At 47.6% G+C, this 18,265-nt stretch overlaps 1 long non-coding RNA gene across 2 annotated transcripts in view; it reads right to left on the bottom strand.

Moving 5' to 3' along the window:
• The window catches only part of LOC130361280 (uncharacterized), a 483,683-nt gene that overhangs the window by 351,600 nt on the left and 113,818 nt on the right, over window positions 1-18,265 (bottom strand). The window lies entirely within an intron of this gene.

Here is an 18,265-nt window from a genome sequence, read left to right as displayed (position 1 = left end):
CCCTTTTCCCATTTAACCCCTTAAAGGGGTACTCCGCTGCACAGCGTTTGAAACAAACTGTTCCGAACGCTGGAGCCGGTGCCGGGAGCTCGTGACGTCATATCCCTGCCCCCTCATGACGTCACGCCCCGCCCCCTCAATGCAAGTCTATGGGAGGGGGCGTGATGTCATGAGGGGCGGGGCGATGATGTCACGAGCTCCCAAAGCCGGTTCCAGCATTCGGAACAGTTTTTTCCAAATGCTGAGCAGTGGAGTACCCCTTTAAGGACTCTTAAACACTCTTCGTTTTTGCACTTTCGTTTTTTCCTCCTCATCTTCTAAAAATCATAATGCGTTCAATTTTGCACCTCAGACCCATATAAGGGCTTGTTTTTTGCGTCACCAATTGTACTTTGTAATGACATCACTTATTTTATCATATAATCTGTGGCGAAACAAAAATAAATTATTTGTGGCATGAAAAATAACAAAACATTTTGCAACTTTTTAGGGCTTCCGTTTCTACCCAGTGCACTTTTCGGTAAAAATTACACATTATCTTTATTCTGTAGGTCCATATGGTTACAGGGATACCCAATTTATCTTGGTTTTATTTATTTTACTACTTTAAAGAAATTATAACTACCGTATTTATCGGGGTATACCACGCACCGGCCTATAACACGCACCCTCATTTTACCAAGGATATTTGGGTAAAAAAAGTTTTTTATCCAAATATCCATGGTAAAATGAGGGTGCGTATGTGTGCATGCGTATACCCCGATACACCCCCAGGAAAGGCAGCGGGAGAGAGGCCGTCGCTGCCCGCTTCTCTTCCCCTTGCCTTCCCTGGGGTCTAGAGCCCTGCTGCCGCCGCTTCTCTCCCGCTGGCTGTCGGCCCCGCTGCCCGTTCTCTCCCCCTGACTATCGGTGCCGGCGCCGATAGCCAGGGGGAGAGAAGCGGTGGCAGCAGGGCTCTAGACCCCAGGAAAGGCAGGGGGAGAGAAGGGGCAGCGGCACCCATTGCCGACGTCGCTGCCCCGTTGCCTCCCCCCATCCCCGGTTGCATAATTACCTGTTGCCGGGATCGGGTCCGCGCTGCTTCAGGCCTCCAGTGTGCGTCCCCTGCGTCGTTGCTATGCGCTGCACGGTGCGACGCAATGACGCAATTCTGTCGCGATAGCTGCCGAGATAGTTTTACTTTCAGTTTAGATGCCGTAATCAACTTTGATTGCGGCGTCTAAAGGGTTAATGGGCATCCACCCGATCGGCGGTGCCCGGCATTAGCCGTGGGTCCTGGCTGCCCGTAGCAACCGTGACCCACGGGGTTTAATCCGTTCTCCACTCGTGAGAATGGCTTAAACACCATTAGTGGGACTCAGAACATACAGGTATGCCCTGAGTCCTTAAAGGGGTACTCCAGTAGAAAACATTTTTTTTTTTTAAATCAACTGGTGCCAGAAAGTTAAACAGATTTGTAAATGACTTCTATTAAAAAAATCTTTATCCTTCCAGTACTTTTAAGCAGCTGTATGCTACAGAGGAAATTCTTTTCTTTTTGAATTTCTTTTTTGTCTTGTCCACAGGAACTGTCCAGAGCAGGAGAAAATCCTCATAGTAAACCTATGCTACTCTGGACAGTTCCTGACACGGACAGCGGTGTCAGCAGAGAGCACTGTTGACAAGACAAAAAAGAAATTCAAAAAGAAAAGAATTTCCTCTGTAGCATACAGCTGCTAATAAGTACTGGAAGGATAAAGATTTTTTAATAGAAGTCATTTACAAATCTGTTTAACTTTCTGGCACCAGTTTATTAAAAAAAAAAAAAAAAAAGGGTTTCCACCGGGGTACCCCTTTAACCCCTTAAGGACCCGGGGGTTTTCCGTTTTTGCATTTTCATTTTTTCCTCCTTACCTTCCAACTCTTTCACATTTGCACCTAAAAATCCATATGATGGCTTATTTTTTGCGCCACCAATTGTACTTTGTAATGACATCAGTCATTTTACCCAAAAATCTATGGCGAAACGGAAAAAAATCATTGTGAGACAAAATTGAAAAAAAAACTACATTTTGTAACTTTTGGAGGCTTCCGTTTCTACGTAGTACATTTTTCAGTAAAAAAGACACCTTATCTTTATTCTGTAGGTTCATATGATTCAAATGATCCCCTACTTATATAGGTTTGATTTTGTCGGACTTCTGGAAAAAATCATAACTACATGCAGGAACATTTATAAGTTTAAAATTGTCATCTTCTGACCCCTGTAACTATTTTATTTTTTTCCGCGTATGGGGCGGTATGAGGGCTCATTTTTTGCGCCATGATCTGAAGTTTTTAGCGGTACCATTTTTGCGTTGATAGGACTTATTGATCTTTTTATTCATTTATTCATGATATAAAAAGTGACCAAAAATGCACTATTTTGGACTTTGGAATTTTTTTGCACGCACGCCATTGATCGTGCGGTTTAATTAACAATATATTTTTATAATTCGGACATTTCCGCACGCGGTGATACCATATATGCTTATTTTTATTTACACTGTGGTTTTTTTTTATGGGAAAAGCGGGGGGTCCCATAGGGACCTATAACACTGCACACACTGATCTTTTACATTGATCACTGGTTTCTTATAGGAAACCAGTGATCGATGATTCTGCCGCTTGACTGCTCATGCCTGGATCTCAGGCACTGAGCAGTCATTCGGCGATCGGACAGCATGGAGGCAGGTAGGGACCCTCCAGCTGTCTTGTAAGCTGTTCGGGATGCCGCGGCGAAATTTCGCGGCGGCTATCCCGAATAGCTCCCTAAGCTAAGCGGCATGGTTTCACTTCACTTTAGACGCGGCGTTCAACTTTGAACGACGTGTCTAAAGGGTTAATAGCGTGCGGCACCGCGATCAATGCCGCGCGCTATTAGCCACGGGTCCCGGCCGTTGTTAGAGGTTATAGAGGTTATAGATCGGGAGCGGACTCATGACATACACGTACGTCATGGGTCCTTAAGAGGTTAAAATAAACAAATATGTAAACATGACCATATGTGGTATTTCCGCTTGTGTAAATGTCCGAACTATAAAAATATTATGTTAATTAAACTGCACGATCGATGGCATACACATAAAAAAAAATACCAAAGTCCAGAATTGCGTATTTTGGGTCACTTTTTTCCCCCCTAAAAATGTAAAACAGCGATCAAAAAGTCCTATCAAAACAAAAATGTTACCTATAAAAATTACAAATCATGGTGCAAAAAATGAGCCCTCACACATCCCTGTATACGGAAACAAAAACAAAAAGTTATATGGGTCGGTAGAGGACAATATTAAGCTTGCTAATTTTCTTACAAAAAGTTTAAAAATTTTAAAAGAAGTAAAACAAAATAAAACTATTATGATTTAAAAAACAAAAGTGCAAAAATGAAAAAACCTGATGTCCTGAAGGGATTAAGTATTTGATAGTTTTGATTCCGGCTTTTCCCACACTGCGCAAGTTATTAACTCTCAACAGCTGCCGACATCTTATACTACATTAAAGGACCTTATTATATGAAAAATAGCTATTAATTATAATAATACTACTATTGTGTTACTCGTTTTCACAATAATATCAATGGCGTTGTAACCATGGACGATGATAACTGGTCACCAGATATGTATCCCCCCGCTGGTTGCCGCCATGATTTATGGACCTCACCTGTGTTTCTCTCTGTTTAGCTTTGACCTCAGGTCCTCGGTAGTTTAACAATTGCCGCTTTAGGTTAAAACTAATGGAAAACAAACGAAATCCATGTAAAGTCCCGGAGTTCATAACAATGTGACCTTAGACTGTAGAAGGTCAGGCCTAGTACTGAAACCAGATTACCTCATAATCCCAGACCGTCACTATATAGTCAAACAAGGAGACAGATATCTATGGAGGATCCCATTAACCAAGTCACATAAAAGAGAAAGCGAGAGGAAGAGACAGACAAGCGTACAAATCCCCAGAGACAGACAAGGGGCCATGGCCTCAAGTGCTTCCATCCAGGAACATCTGTCCTACAAGGAAATCATATGGTCACACTTCTTATTGAGTACAGGTTAGCTGCAGAGATAAGCAAATGAATATATCACACACACAAAGCTCTCCACAATGCTGCACCTCCGTACATCTCCTCTCTCATCTCCATCTACCATCCTACACATTCTCTCCAATCTGCTAATGACCTCACACTAACATCTTCTATAATCCGAATTTCTCACTCCTGTCTACAAGACTTCACTCGTGCTGCACCGGTTCTCTGGAATGCTATCCCTCAATCCCTCAGACTCAACAACAACATCCATAGTTTCAAACGTGGCCTAAAAACACATCTCTTCAGACAGGCCTATAACAGTCTCTAATTGGCCTCAAAATATCGTCAACATATCCCCAAGATATCCCCAAGATATCCCCAACATATCCCCAAGATATCCCCAAGATATCCCCAACATATCCTCAACATATACCCAACATATCCTCAACATATACCCAACATATCCTCAACATATCCCCAACATATCCCCAACATATCCCCAACATATCCCCAACATATCCCCAACATATCCTCAATATATCCACAACATATCTGTCACGATGCCGGCTGGCAGGAGGTGGATCCTCTGTGCCAGAGAGGGATAGCGAGGACCGTGCTAGTGGACCGGTTCTAAGACACTACAGGTTTTCACCAGAGCCCGCCGCAAAGCGGGATGGTCTTGCTGCGGCGGTAGTGACCAGGTCGTATCCACTAGCAACGGCTCACCTCTCTGGCTGCTGAAGATAGGCGAGGTACAAGGGAGTAGGCAGAAGCAAAGTCGGACGTAGCAGAAGGTCGGGGGCAGGCGGCAAGGTTCGTAGTCAGGGGAGATAGCAAAGTTCTGGTACACAGGGTATAAACACACAAAAACGCTTTCACTAGGCTCTAGGGCAACAAGATCCGGCAAGGAAGTGCAAGGGAGTAGACTAGATATAGCCAGGAAACAGATGGGAACCAATTAAGCTAATTGGGCCAGGCACCAATCATTGGTGCACTGGCCCTTTAAGTCTCAGGGAGCTGGCGCGCGCGCGCCCTAGAGAGCGGAGCCGCGCGCGCCAGCACATGACCGCAGGAGACGGGAACGGGTAAGTGACCTGGGATGCGATTCGCGAGCGGGCGCGTCCCGCTGTGCGAATCGCATCCCCAACGGCCATGACAGGGCAGCGCTCCCGGTCAGCGCTGACCGGGGAGCTGCAGGGAGAAAGGCGCCGTGAGCGCTCCGGGGAGGAGCGGGGACCCGGAGCGCTAGGCGTAACAGTACCCCCCCCCTTAGGTCTCCCCTTCTCTTTATCGGGTAACTGCCTCCCCTGGGATGAGGACACCGGGAAAGGAAGGAGGGATTCCTCAACGGCAGGCAGAACCGCAGGAGTAGGAATGGGGAGAGAGGGCAGAGGGCGAGACCTGGCACGGGGCAGTGTGACACCAGGACGAGGGCCATGAGGGGACACAGAAGCTTGCCTGGGAGGGGGGGAGGGGCATTTCCTGTGGCAGGCAGAGTCCTTAATGACCTTAGGGGGACCGGATACAGGAGGAACCACAGAGTTACGGCAAGGGTTACTGGGAACCGGTTTTAGACAGTTCTTGGCACAAGAGGACCCCCAACTCTTGATCTCCCCAGTGGACCAATCCAGGGTTGGGGAATGAAGTTGAAGCCAGGGAAGTCCAAGGAGAATTTCCGAGGTGCAATTGGGGAGGACCAAAAGTTCAATCCTCTCGTGATGAGATCCGATGCTCATAAGAAGGGGCTCCGTGCGGAAACGTATGGTACAGTCCAACCTGGCTCCGTTGACCGCGGAGATGCGGAGTGGCTTGACAAGACGGGTCACCGGAATATGGAATTTATTCACAAAGGACTCCCGAATAAAATTCCCAGAAGCTCCAGAGTCCAGACAGGCCACGGCTGAGAGGGGAGAGCTGGCTGAAGTGGAAATCCGAACAGGTACCGTGAGACGTGGAGAAGCCGACTTGGCATCAAGAGACGCCACACCCACGAGAGCTGAGTGTGAGCGTGCGTTTCCCAGACGTGGAGGACGGATTGGGCAATCCACCAGAAAATGTTCAGTACTGGCACAGTACAAACAAAGATTCTCTTCCTTACGGCGATTCCTCTCTTCCAGGGTCAGGCGAGACCGATCCACTTGCATGGCCTCCTCGGCGGGAGGCCTAGGCGCAGATTGCAGTGGAGACTGTGGGAGAGGTGGCCAGAGATCTAAGTCTTTTTCCTGGCGGAGCTCTTGATGCCTCTCAGAAAAACGCATGTCAATGCGAGTGGCTAGATGAATGAGTTCATGCAGGCTAGCAGGAGTCTCTCGTGCGGCCAGAACATCTTTAATGTTGCTGGATAGGCCTTTTTTAAAGGTCGCGCAGAGAGCCTCATTATTCCAGGAAAGTTCAGAAGCAAGAGTACGGAATTGTATGGCGTACTCGCCAACGGAGGAATTACCCTGGACCAGGTTCAGCAGGGCAGTCTCAGCAGAAGAGGCTCGGGCAGGTTCCTCAAAGACACTTCGAATTTCCGAGAAGAAGGAGTGTACAGAGGCAGTGACGGGGTCATCACGGTCCCAGAGCGGTGTGGCCCATGACAGGGCTTTTCCAGACAGAAGGCTGACTACGAAAGCCACCTTAGACCTTTCAGTAGGAAACTGATCCGACATCATCTCCAGATGCAGGGAACATTGGGAAAGAAAGCCACGGCAAAACTTAGAGTCCCCATTAAATTTGTCCGGCAAAGACAGGCGGAGGCTAGGAGTGGCCACTCGCTGCGGAAGAGGTGCAGGAGCTGGCGGAGGAGATGGTTGCTGCTGCTGTAGCTGAGACTGAATCTGCTGTAGCTGAGACTGGAGTTGCTGAGTCATGGTGGTCAAGTACGACAGCTGGTGATCTTGTTGGGCAATCTGTCGGGCTTGCTGGGCGACCAGTGTGGGGAGGTCGGCGACAACAGGCAGAGGAACTTCAGCGGGATCCATGGCCGGATCTACTGTCACGATGCCGGCTGGCAGGAGGTGGATCCTCTGTGCCAGAGAGGGATAGCGAGGACCGTGCTAGTGGACCGGTTCTAAGACACTACAGGTTTTCACCAGAGCCCGCCGCAAAGCGGGATGGTCTTGCTGCGGCGGTAGTGACCAGGTCGTATCCACTAGCAACGGCTCACCTCTCTGGCTGCTGAAGATAGGCGAGGTACAAGGGAGTAGGCAGAAGCAAAGTCGGACGTAGCAGAAGGTCGGGGGCAGGCGGCAAGGTTCGTAGTCAGGGGAGATAGCAAAGTTCTGGTACACAGGGTATAAACACACAAAAACGCTTTCACTAGGCTCTAGGGCAACAAGATCCGGCAAGGAAGTGCAAGGGAGTAGACTAGATATAGCCAGGAAACAGATGGGAACCAATTAAGCTAATTGGGCCAGGCACCAATCATTGGTGCACTGGCCCTTTAAGTCTCAGGGAGCTGGCGCGCGCGCGCCCTAGAGAGCGGAGCCGCGCGCGCCAGCACATGACCGCAGGAGACGGGAACGGGTAAGTGACCTGGGATGCGATTCGCGAGCGGGCGCGTCCCGCTGTGCGAATCGCATCCCCAACGGCCATGACAGGGCAGCGCTCCCGGTCAGCGCTGACCGGGGAGCTGCAGGGAGAAAGGCGCCGTGAGCGCTCCGGGGAGGAGCGGGGACCCGGAGCGCTAGGCGTAACAATATCCTCAATATATCCCCAAGATATCCTCAATATATCCTCAACATATCCCCAACATATCCTCAATATATCCCCAACATATCCCCAACATATCCTCAACATATCCCCAAGATATCCTCAATATATCCTCAACATATCCCCAACATATCCTCAACATATCCCCAACATATCCTCAACATATCCCCAACATATCCCCAACATATCCCCAACATATCCTCAACATATCCTCAACATATCCCCAACATATCCCCAACATATCCTCAACATATCCCCAACATATACCCAACATATCCCCAACATATCTCCAACATATCCCCAACATATCCCCAACATATCCTCAACATATCCCCAACATATCCCCAACATATCCCCAACATATCCTCAACATATCCCCAACATATCCCCAAGATATCCTCAACATATCCTCAACATATCCCCAACATGTCCCCAACATATCCCCAACATATCCTCAATATATCCCCAACATATCCCCAATATATCCCCAACATGTCCCCAACATATCCCCAACATATCCTCAATATATCCCCAACATATCCTCAACATATCCCCAACATATCCTCAACATATCCCCAACATATCCTCAATATATCCCCAACATATCCCCAACATATCCCCAATATATCCCCAACATGTCCCCAACATATCCTCAACATATTCCCAACATATCCTCAATATATCCCCAACATATCCCCAACATATCCTCAACATATCCCCAACATATCCCCAACATATCCCCAAGATATCCTCAACATATCCTCAACATATCCCCAACATGTCCCCAACATATCCCCAACATATCCTCAATATATCCCCAACATATCCCCAATATATCCCCAACATGTCCCCAACATATCCCCAACATATCCTCAATATATCCCCAACATATCCTCAACATATCCCCAACATATCCTCAACATATCCCCAACATATCCTCAATATATCCCCAACATATCCCCAACATATCCCCAATATATCCCCAACATGTCCCCAACATATCCTCAACATATTCCCAACATATCCTCAATATATCCCCAACATATCCCCAACATATCCTCAACATATCCCCAACATATCCCCAACATATCCCCAACATATCCTCAATATATCCCCAACATATCCCCAACATATCCCCAACATATCCCCAACATATCCCAACACCTCTTGTTTGAATAGTTATTGTGAAATTTTATGTCTGATACTTGTCTTGTACCCCATAATTGTAAGCGCTGCGGAATCTGTAGGCGCTATATAAATAAATAAATAAATAAATTAATAAATACATCATCCACTTTACAATATGGCCGTCATTATTGTACATTGGGTAAATTGCTTTGTTGCATTTTTGTGCATTTTGGTGGGAAAAAAAATACATTTTGACTAATTGTAACCAACCCAGTTCCAAGATACTCAAAGGAACTATTAAAATAGTCAGCGCAACTACCTAATACACAGGTGCACGCTGCTGTGGTAAATACACAGTATACAATTAGGAGGTTTGCTGCAGCACTCTTTGATCAAAACGTGTCCTCCATCCACCACACGGAGGTGGCCTCACTTTGAATGGGACCCTAAACACCCTCACTCTGCGCACCTCTGCTGGGCTCTGTTCGGATGTACCGTATTTTTCGCCCTATAGGACGCACCGGCGTATAAGACGCACCCAATTTATAGGTGCAAAATCTAAAAAAAACAAAGATTTTGAACCCAATAGTGGTCTTCAATCTGCGGACCTCCAGATGTTGCAAAACTACAACTCCCAGCATGCTCGGACAGCCGTTGGCTGTCCGGGCATGCTGGGAGTTGTAGTTTTGCAACATCTGGAGGTCCGCAGATTGAAGACCGCTGCATAGGAGGTAATACTCACGTGTCCCCGCCGCTCCGGACCCGTCACCGCTGCCCTGGATGTCGCTCCATCGCTGTCGCCGTGTCCCCGTCGCTCCAGAACGTCTCTGCTGCCGGCCGGGTATCCTCGCTCTCCGTCGCCGTCATCACGTCGTTACGCACGCCGACACACATACGTGATGAAGAGGAAGGAGAGCGCCGGCCATACAGGGGATCCCTGAACGGAGAAGACACCGAGGAGGCAGGTAAGGTCCCTCCCGGTGTCCTGTAAGCACTAACCCGGCTATTCAGTCGGGCTGTTCGGGACGATTTCACCGCGGCGGTCCCGAACAGCTCGACTGAACAGCCGGGTTAGTGTCACTTTCCCTTCAGACGCGGCGGTCAGCTTTGATCGCCGTTTCTGAAGGGTTAATACAGGGCATCACCGCGATCGGTGATGTCCTGTATTAGTCGCGGGTCCCGGACGTTGATGGCCGCAGGGACCGCCGCAATAGGGGCGTATTCGCCGTATAAGACGCACCGACTTTTCCCCCCGAGTTTTGGGAAGAAAAAGTGCATCTTATACGGCGAAAAATACGGTATACAGTAAGGGTCCAATCTGAAGAGAGCCCAGGATGGGGGACATGTTTTGATCAAAAAGTGTGCTAAGAGCCTCCATTTTTTTTTTTTTTTTTTTTTTTTACCAAGAGTGCCGCTGCAATCCCCCTATTTGTATACAAAGGAAGGATTGTGTTTTCTGGGATTGGGTTTCTTTAGTCACAAACAGTGGCACTCTTGTCACTAGGGTGTGTGTAGTATTGTGGCTCTGCCCCATTACCTTGAGCTGCTATACATGACTGCAGAAGGAGCCTCCCCCCTTCCCCATAGACACAGCTCATAGACAAGAGCAGCGCTGTTTCTGGAAACAAGCGGACCCTTTAGTGTCCATTCAGACTGCAAAATTCCGGTGCAGCATCACTTAGTTTTCAGAGGGATTCTGCCGCACCATGCACACGGCAGAATTTCTGTGGCGGAAACTCAAATTCTTGACTCTACTAATGAAAACGAAATACACTTAGACATGCATTGCCGTAAATGGCGCATGTCCGAGCGGTCCTAGCGTCTGCCATGTACAGAATGTCCGGGAGGATATCTGAATCTGAATGGGCCCTTGGGCTACGTTCAGACTACAGAATTTCCAAGCGTGATTCCAATAAGCTTCTGCGCTTGGCAATTTTGATGCAGCAGAGTCCTATTCCTCTCAATGGAATTCCGCTGCGCAGTCTACACTAAAGAATTCTTATAGCTCATTGTTTTGGAGAAATTCTGCGCAGAAAACATTACAGTCTATAGGGAATCACAATTGGAGGAGATTCATCAAAACCTGTCCAGAGGAAAAGATGCTGAGTTGTCCATAGCAACCAATCAGATCGCTTCTTTCATTTTCAACAAGGCCTCTGCAAAATGAAAGAAGCGATCTGATTGGTTGCTATGGGCAACTGGGCATCTTTTCCTTTGCACAGGTTTTGATAAATCTCCCCCAATGTCCGTGTGGTCTGATTGTGTTTATACTATTTCTCGTCTGAGATTCATTAATGTAAACCCAGCTTTATTGTAACCCTGCACAAAGGGTAATGATGGTTCTTACCATTAACCTGGGTATGTAAAGAAGCAGGTGTGGGTTAGTGGTTTGATCAGATTGTTGGATCAAACCCAAAAAGGTATGAATGACGGAGACAGAGCCAAAATGTGGTGGTTAGGAGGGGGAGGGGGGTGGACAAACAATAACATAGTCACTCAATCCAGTTAAAATACGGTAATCACAGGCGAGCAGGTAGAGCAAGAAACTGAATGGAAACCACTATAGCTAGAGAACGCAACACCTTGAAGATTGTTCTCTGATTGTTCATTTTTTATTTGTATCTTGCCAATAAACCCCAATAGTTGACATCCAAACCCGCCTACAGCCCTTCATTTTTGGGATAGATAGATAGATATAAGATAGATATGAGATAGATAGATAGATAGATAGATAAGAGATAGATAGATAGATAGATAGATAAGAGATAGATAGATAGATAGATAGATAGATAGATAGATAGATAGCAGGGCAGATGTTGTTACCCTAGGGGCAGATGGAATTAACCCCTTGTATTCGTGACGCCAGGGCGTGGTTTAGCCTAAAACCACCCGAAGGTATACTGCTGGATCCTGGGCTAGGCACGGGGGCAATAATGACTCTGACACCATGTTACGGGTAACGGTAGCTTTACTGAGGGTAGACAGATGGTAAAGTCTATACAGTTCAGCCAGGGCCCAAGGAGGTGACCAGTGATGCAGAGACCTTAAGGGCTTGCTGGGACTTGTAGTAGGACTGGACAATTGAATGCAGACCACACTGACTTGACAGATAACAGGGACTGACTTGACTTGACTCATAAAGCTGTGACTTTATCTTACTTGACTTGATGGTGGCTGCAGGACTGTACTTTGAGGTCTCCAACACTCTGGACACACACACTAGACAAGACTGCACTGGACCTCAGCAGAAGAGAGAGAAGAGAGAGAAGCTCCACCCAGGGCTTATATGGGGGAGACTAGCAGGGAGCCCATAGGTCACTCTTGGGATCACCTGGTCACTGGTACCTCCTGGGTAACAATCACATCCCGACATATCACATAGTATAACTCTTAAACCAACATTACATTTTATAACACTTTACATGGTAAAACATATTTACAATGGAGAAACAAGTGCAGGGGGCCCTGGGGACACTGAAGGAGGCTGCTGACAGGACAGCAGGAGCACGGGGCAACACCTCCCGTACTGGGCCACCACAGGTAGATACATATGAGATCATATATAACCCTTATAACATTGCTATCTTCAGGCTTCCGGCTACAGATTTCTATTTACAATTAATCTAAGTAACAGATTAAATCCAACATAAAGAGAAGTCATCCCCAAGAGCAGGAAAGGTCAGGAAAGGCGTTTTTATTAAAGGAAACTCTCGGCCCACAAGAAGTATTGGAATTGCAGTCTGAAGGAGGTCAGGTCCTAATAGCTGTGTGAGGGATGGTCCTCCTGAAGGGACTGGACGGACTGTATTGTGTGACCAAGGAGGAGGGGGGTAAGAAATAAGGCATTACATTAATGGGAACTTATCTAATATATTCTGTAGATCTAGTCAGTTGCAATATTAAAGTGCAATTTTAAAAGCTAGATAGATGATAGATAAATAGATATGAGATAGATAAGAGATAGACAAATAGATAGATATGAGATAGACAAATAGATAGATATGAGATAGATAGATATGAGATAGATAGATAGATAGGTATGATATATAGATAGATATGATATAGATATGAGAGATAGATATGAGATAGATAGATGTATAGATGAGATGGATATATAGATATGAGATAAATAGATAGCTATGAGATAGATAGATATACAGATGAGATGGATAGATATGAGATAGATAGATATGAGATAGATAGATATGAGATAGATATGAGATAGATATATGTAACGCCGAGCGCTCCGGGTCCCGCTGCTTCCCCGGAGCACTCGCGGCGTTACTCTGCTTGCAGCGCTCCGGTCGGCGCTGCTGACCGAGAGCGCTGCTACCCTCTCACCGGAGGGGATGCGATCAGACTGCCTGTGCAGCCTTTCTAAAGCATCTCTCAAGTAACTGAGTGCCCCAGTTACTTCTTTTGCCTTTGTCTGTATTTTTAGGCCCCTGACCAGGCCCACCAGACTGCTTGCACCAATTTACACCTTTTTTGGTGTGCTGCTCTTTTGCTATTTTTGTCTAGATAGATAGCTATGTGGTAGCGGGTGTGATGAGGGCAGATGTTGTTACCCTAGGGGCAGATGGCATTAACCCCCTTCATGACCCCAGGGCTTGTTTAGCCTAAAACCCTTCAAAGGTATACCGCTGGATCTTGGGCTAGGCACGGGGGGCAATAAAGACTCCAACGACAAGTTACAGACAGCGGTAGATTTACTAAGGGTAGACAGATGGTAAAGTCTATACAGTTCAGCCAGGGCCCAAGGAGGTGACCAGTGACACAGAGACCTTAAGGGCTTACTGGGACTTTTAGTAGGACATTTGTGGACTGGGACTACAAGTAATGTTACAGTCCTAACTTATGTGTTTACATATAAACGGACTATGTGTGGTACATAACCTTTTACACTATATTGTGAGCAAATCTTTGTACCTTGCGGGAATTTGTCCTTGTGTTGAGGTAGCGGCTACGCTTTTCCTGACCGGGTCAGAATACCTCCTATATAAATTGCCATGCACAACAGACACTGTACACCTTGCCATTTTGTACAAACACATTATATACACTATATTACAATACACAATAACCCTTATAGAACACGCACATAAGTATTTACTTGTGCAAAGAGAACGAGCAAAAATATATTACTATAACGGTATATACATATTTTTTATTGTACCGCTCCACAGTCCTGGTACACTTTGGGAGTTCTTTGTAAGGAAACACAGATAAATGCCGGGCACATACACTTACGCAAATGGTTACAAATAAACATCTTGACAAGTTCGTCAGGCGCTTCTTCTTTAAACGCTGCATAACCTGTGGAGAGCAAAAGTACTTCAGAAGGAAAGTTAGTGATATAAAGTGGACTTATCATGGGTAGACTCCTTTAACCTGGGAACTTGCCATCCCAGTCTCATCGGTCGGACTGCTTCCGAGGCTGGGATATGTAACAGGGTCCATGGGACTGTGCCTCCTCTAATGGACTCACTTGGGTGTTCCAGTTCACCTGGTACAAGGTGGACTTTGTAATGGTGGGGCTGATGGTGACCAACATTTGCACTGCAGCGGCTTGCGCACCTGGGGGAACAACAGTTGGTGCTTGTTGGGCCGGCCAAACCTCCTCTGTGGGAGTAGGCTGAGGCACTTCAGTTGGTGCCCGCTGGTTATTCCAAAAATCCTTGACCACAAGAGTAGACCTGGGCACATTCACAGACGACTGTGGTAGATACTTTGGTGCCATGACAGGCACTTCGGGCATGTAGACCTCCTCCTCCTGGATGGTACCTCTGACTTTAGGCAGCAGCAACCCAAAGGGATTAGTGTCCCAGTCATCCGATGGGAAGTAGGCAAATGGAATCTGGGTTGGATTCTTCGGACGGGTCACCGCGGCCGCCCACTCTCCTCTCAAGCTCTGTATAGGAGTATACTCCACGATCTCCCCACTTTCTAGAGAATGCAATGATGGGGGGATATAGTCTCTCTGCACTGCCCGACGATTAACCAAGATGGTGCTACCATGACGACAGTCCATGAGGGTGCCAAACCCCTGCACTTTGTCAAATTTTACGACCGTGGCTCTGCAACGTTCAAGGGGTGGCTCTCCCTCTCGGAGATGTTCTAGCTTCCTAATGTACAGGGCCTCCAATGCTTTTGTGTCCTGCTGCTGCGCATGTCGCATGTATATGGCAGCAGCTTTGGCCCATATCTTTCCATTCTTTGTGCCCTCAGCCCCTCTACAATCTCAGCCACCTAAGCTTCTCTCCTGGCCCTCTCAGACTGGGCCGGTGGGACTGGGGGATGGGACTTCCCTGGCAAGGGAAGAAGGTGATCCCTCATATATTATTTTAGTCCAGGCTCATCGGCAAACAACCACTTTGGGTAGGGGGACCTGGGATGTGCTGCAGACTTGAGTCTGGGGGGTTTACTCTGGGCTAGGAGGAGAAGGAGGGGTAGAGAACGCGGCCTCAGCCGGGGTACTCATTTCTGACTCCTTGGTGTGAATTTCGGCCCAGGACCCCCAAGTCCGGTGGTGAGGGGACAGCCTCACCGGCGATGATGCACATGAAGATGCCAGCGTTCCCTCTTCCAGGGTTTGTGGTCAGTCTCCATCGTCCTCAGGCAGCGGAACTTGGTAGCAGGCCTCTTCGGCCCGAGGGAGATGCGCTGTAAACGATCTGCTAGTTCCTGAAACATTTGCGCAGCGGCAACCTTCTGGGCCTCCGGCTCCACCTTGGGACTCTCTGCACGTGTGCTTGCCTGTTCTGCCATGTTGCTCCTCTGACTGACTTCCGGCAAACTGGGAGGATCCGGCAGGGCTGCTCCTTTTATGCAGGGCTTTGGGAAAATGGCCACCAGACAGAAGTGCGTCAGTTCGTCAGCATCCTGCGAATCTTCGCAGTTCCACTTCAGCATGGATACAGCAACATGGGACGCTGACCAGTGCGGGACATTTCCGCACTTTTCTCCAGCATATCTCTAATCCTTGCGGGTACAGGCAATACTTGGCAACATAACATAGCTTCAGACCTAATCTTGCACATGGGTGACACAGTACTTTTCTTCACCTCCCCCTCTATTTCACAAGCACCACGAGTAAACCACTTTTCATTTGCAAAGTATCATACACTTTCTGGCGCAGACTTATATAGCATCGGCATGCGGTTTTTGCAGACAATATTGGACACATTTCGGACTAGGGGACGACCTGTGGCATAAGGCGCACACCCGTATCCTGTTCGTAGGATGCCAAAAGTTGTGGTAGCATTGTGTGATGAGGGCAGATGTTGTTACCCTAGGGGCAGATGGCATTAACTCATTGTATTCATGATGTCATGGCGTGGTTTAGCCTAAAACCACCGAAGGAATACCGCTGGATCCTGAGCTAGGCTCGGGAGGCAATAAAGACTCCGACGCCAAGTTACGGACAACGGTAGCTTTACAGAGACAGTTGGTAAAGTCTATACAGTTCAGCCAGGGCCCAAGGAGGTGACCAGTGATGCAGAGACCTTAAGGGCTTGTTGGGACTTGTAGTAGGACTGGACAATTGAATGCAGATCACGCTGACCTGACAGATGACAGGGACTGACTTGACTTGACTCATAAAGCTGTGACTTTATCTTACTGGAATTGATTGTGGCTGCAGGACTGGACTTTGAGGTCTCAAACACTCTGGACACACACACTAGACAAGACTGCACTGGACCTCAGCAGGAAGAGAGAGAGAAGAGAGAGAATCTCCACCCAGGGCTTATATGGGGGAGACTAGCAGGGAGCCCATAGGTCACTCTTGGGATCACCTGGTCACTGGTACCTCCTGGGTAACAATCACATGACATAACTCTTAAAGATACAAGACATGTTATAATACAATACACTGGAGAACATTTGTACAGGGGGGAAACAGGTGCAAGGGGCCCTGGGGACACTGATGGAGGCTGCCTGACAGGACTGCAAGGGTACGGGGTAACATCCTGTACTGGGCCACCACAGATAGATAGATATAAAATGAGATGAGGAATCTCTCTGCAGCAAACCAGATTTGTGAGGTTTATTCCATGCTTTTTGTAAAGGTGCTGTTCATGGAATAAACCTCACGATTTTGTCTAATCTGGGTGCTGCGGAGAGATTCCTTTTTTTCTAGATAGATAGATAGATAGATAGACATGACTGTTGAGACCCAATTAGCTCCTAGCAGGCTATAACTACCCCTCCCCCTTACTACAATAATTAATTAAATAATAACTGACACAACAACAATTCAACTTTTCCGTGGGTGGGGATCGGCCACAGCTTTATTTATAAAACTACTTATATAAATAACAATTTAACTGTAACAAAGACACCGATTGGCTTCTTGCCAACCCGAGAGGTGCTGCCACACCGTCCTGTGTGGAGGTCTACCCCGGGTTGACCCCGCTTTCACCGTCTTCTTACCGCCAAGCTGTGACTTACAATAAACAGAGATACAAAAAGGGAGGGAGGGAGGGCAAAACTCTGGGTCCTGGGCAGATTGAGGGGGGAAGGGAGGCACCACAGCTATAAATACCCAGGGGAGGGCCCCTGAAAGCCCGGGAAACTATTAGACCCCTGATTGGTGCACTCCTTCCCCCCCACCCATGGGACATACCACTATAGTTAGCAACAAGTTTTTACAGGCGGGGGAGGGGGCTAAAAAACATTGCCTGTATATTTCTTAACCCCTTAACTGCTCACCAGTCAGGGGGCAAGCTAGTTATGCACAGCTTGCCCCTCCAATTCCAAGGAATCTTCAGTTCCCTTCTTGTACACCAGAGTCAAGAACCATGCTGACAATGCCTCCAAGGGACTGCTATTAGCGGGGGTCCCTATCAAAGAATCCCCTCCAGTTTACTCAGTATATTCCAATGGGGCATTAAAGGACATCTGCAGAAAAATACAACTTATCCCCTATCCCACAACCTCCTAAATGGAGCCCTCTATGTGAGCGGCTAATGCGCGTAGCGTCAACCTCCCTGAGTTCGATGGTACGTCCCCTCCACTCCCACTCCCCATACAGTTCTATGGGAGAGGCACAAACGCTGCGTCCCCACCTCTCCCATAGAGATACCATGGAGGAGGCCGTGACCTCACACTGCGGCCGGCACGCCTCCTGCACTGGAAAGCCGTGGCCCCGTGCAGGAGATCAGGTGGGGGGGGGGGGTCATGTGGATAGGGGATAAGTTGTCTTTCGCTGCAGATGTCCTTTAACAAAGAGGTGTCTATTGTCCCAGGTTTATTGTCATCATGGGATGTAAATGAGAGGAACACCCAGTGTCTGCTACTCCACAGCCCCGGGTGATATGGAGAACGGGGAATGGTGTCTGCACGTCTAGTCTGTCCATCACACGCTGAATACACAGTATTATGTATTCTCCTTTTACTGAC

Source organism: Hyla sarda, chromosome 3, assembly GCF_029499605.1.
Source record: "Hyla sarda isolate aHylSar1 chromosome 3, aHylSar1.hap1, whole genome shotgun sequence".
Taxonomy (NCBI): Eukaryota; Metazoa; Chordata; class Amphibia; order Anura; family Hylidae; genus Hyla; species Hyla sarda.
Note: the sequence above shows the minus strand (reverse complement) of the source record. Positions and strands in the feature narration are given on the sequence as shown.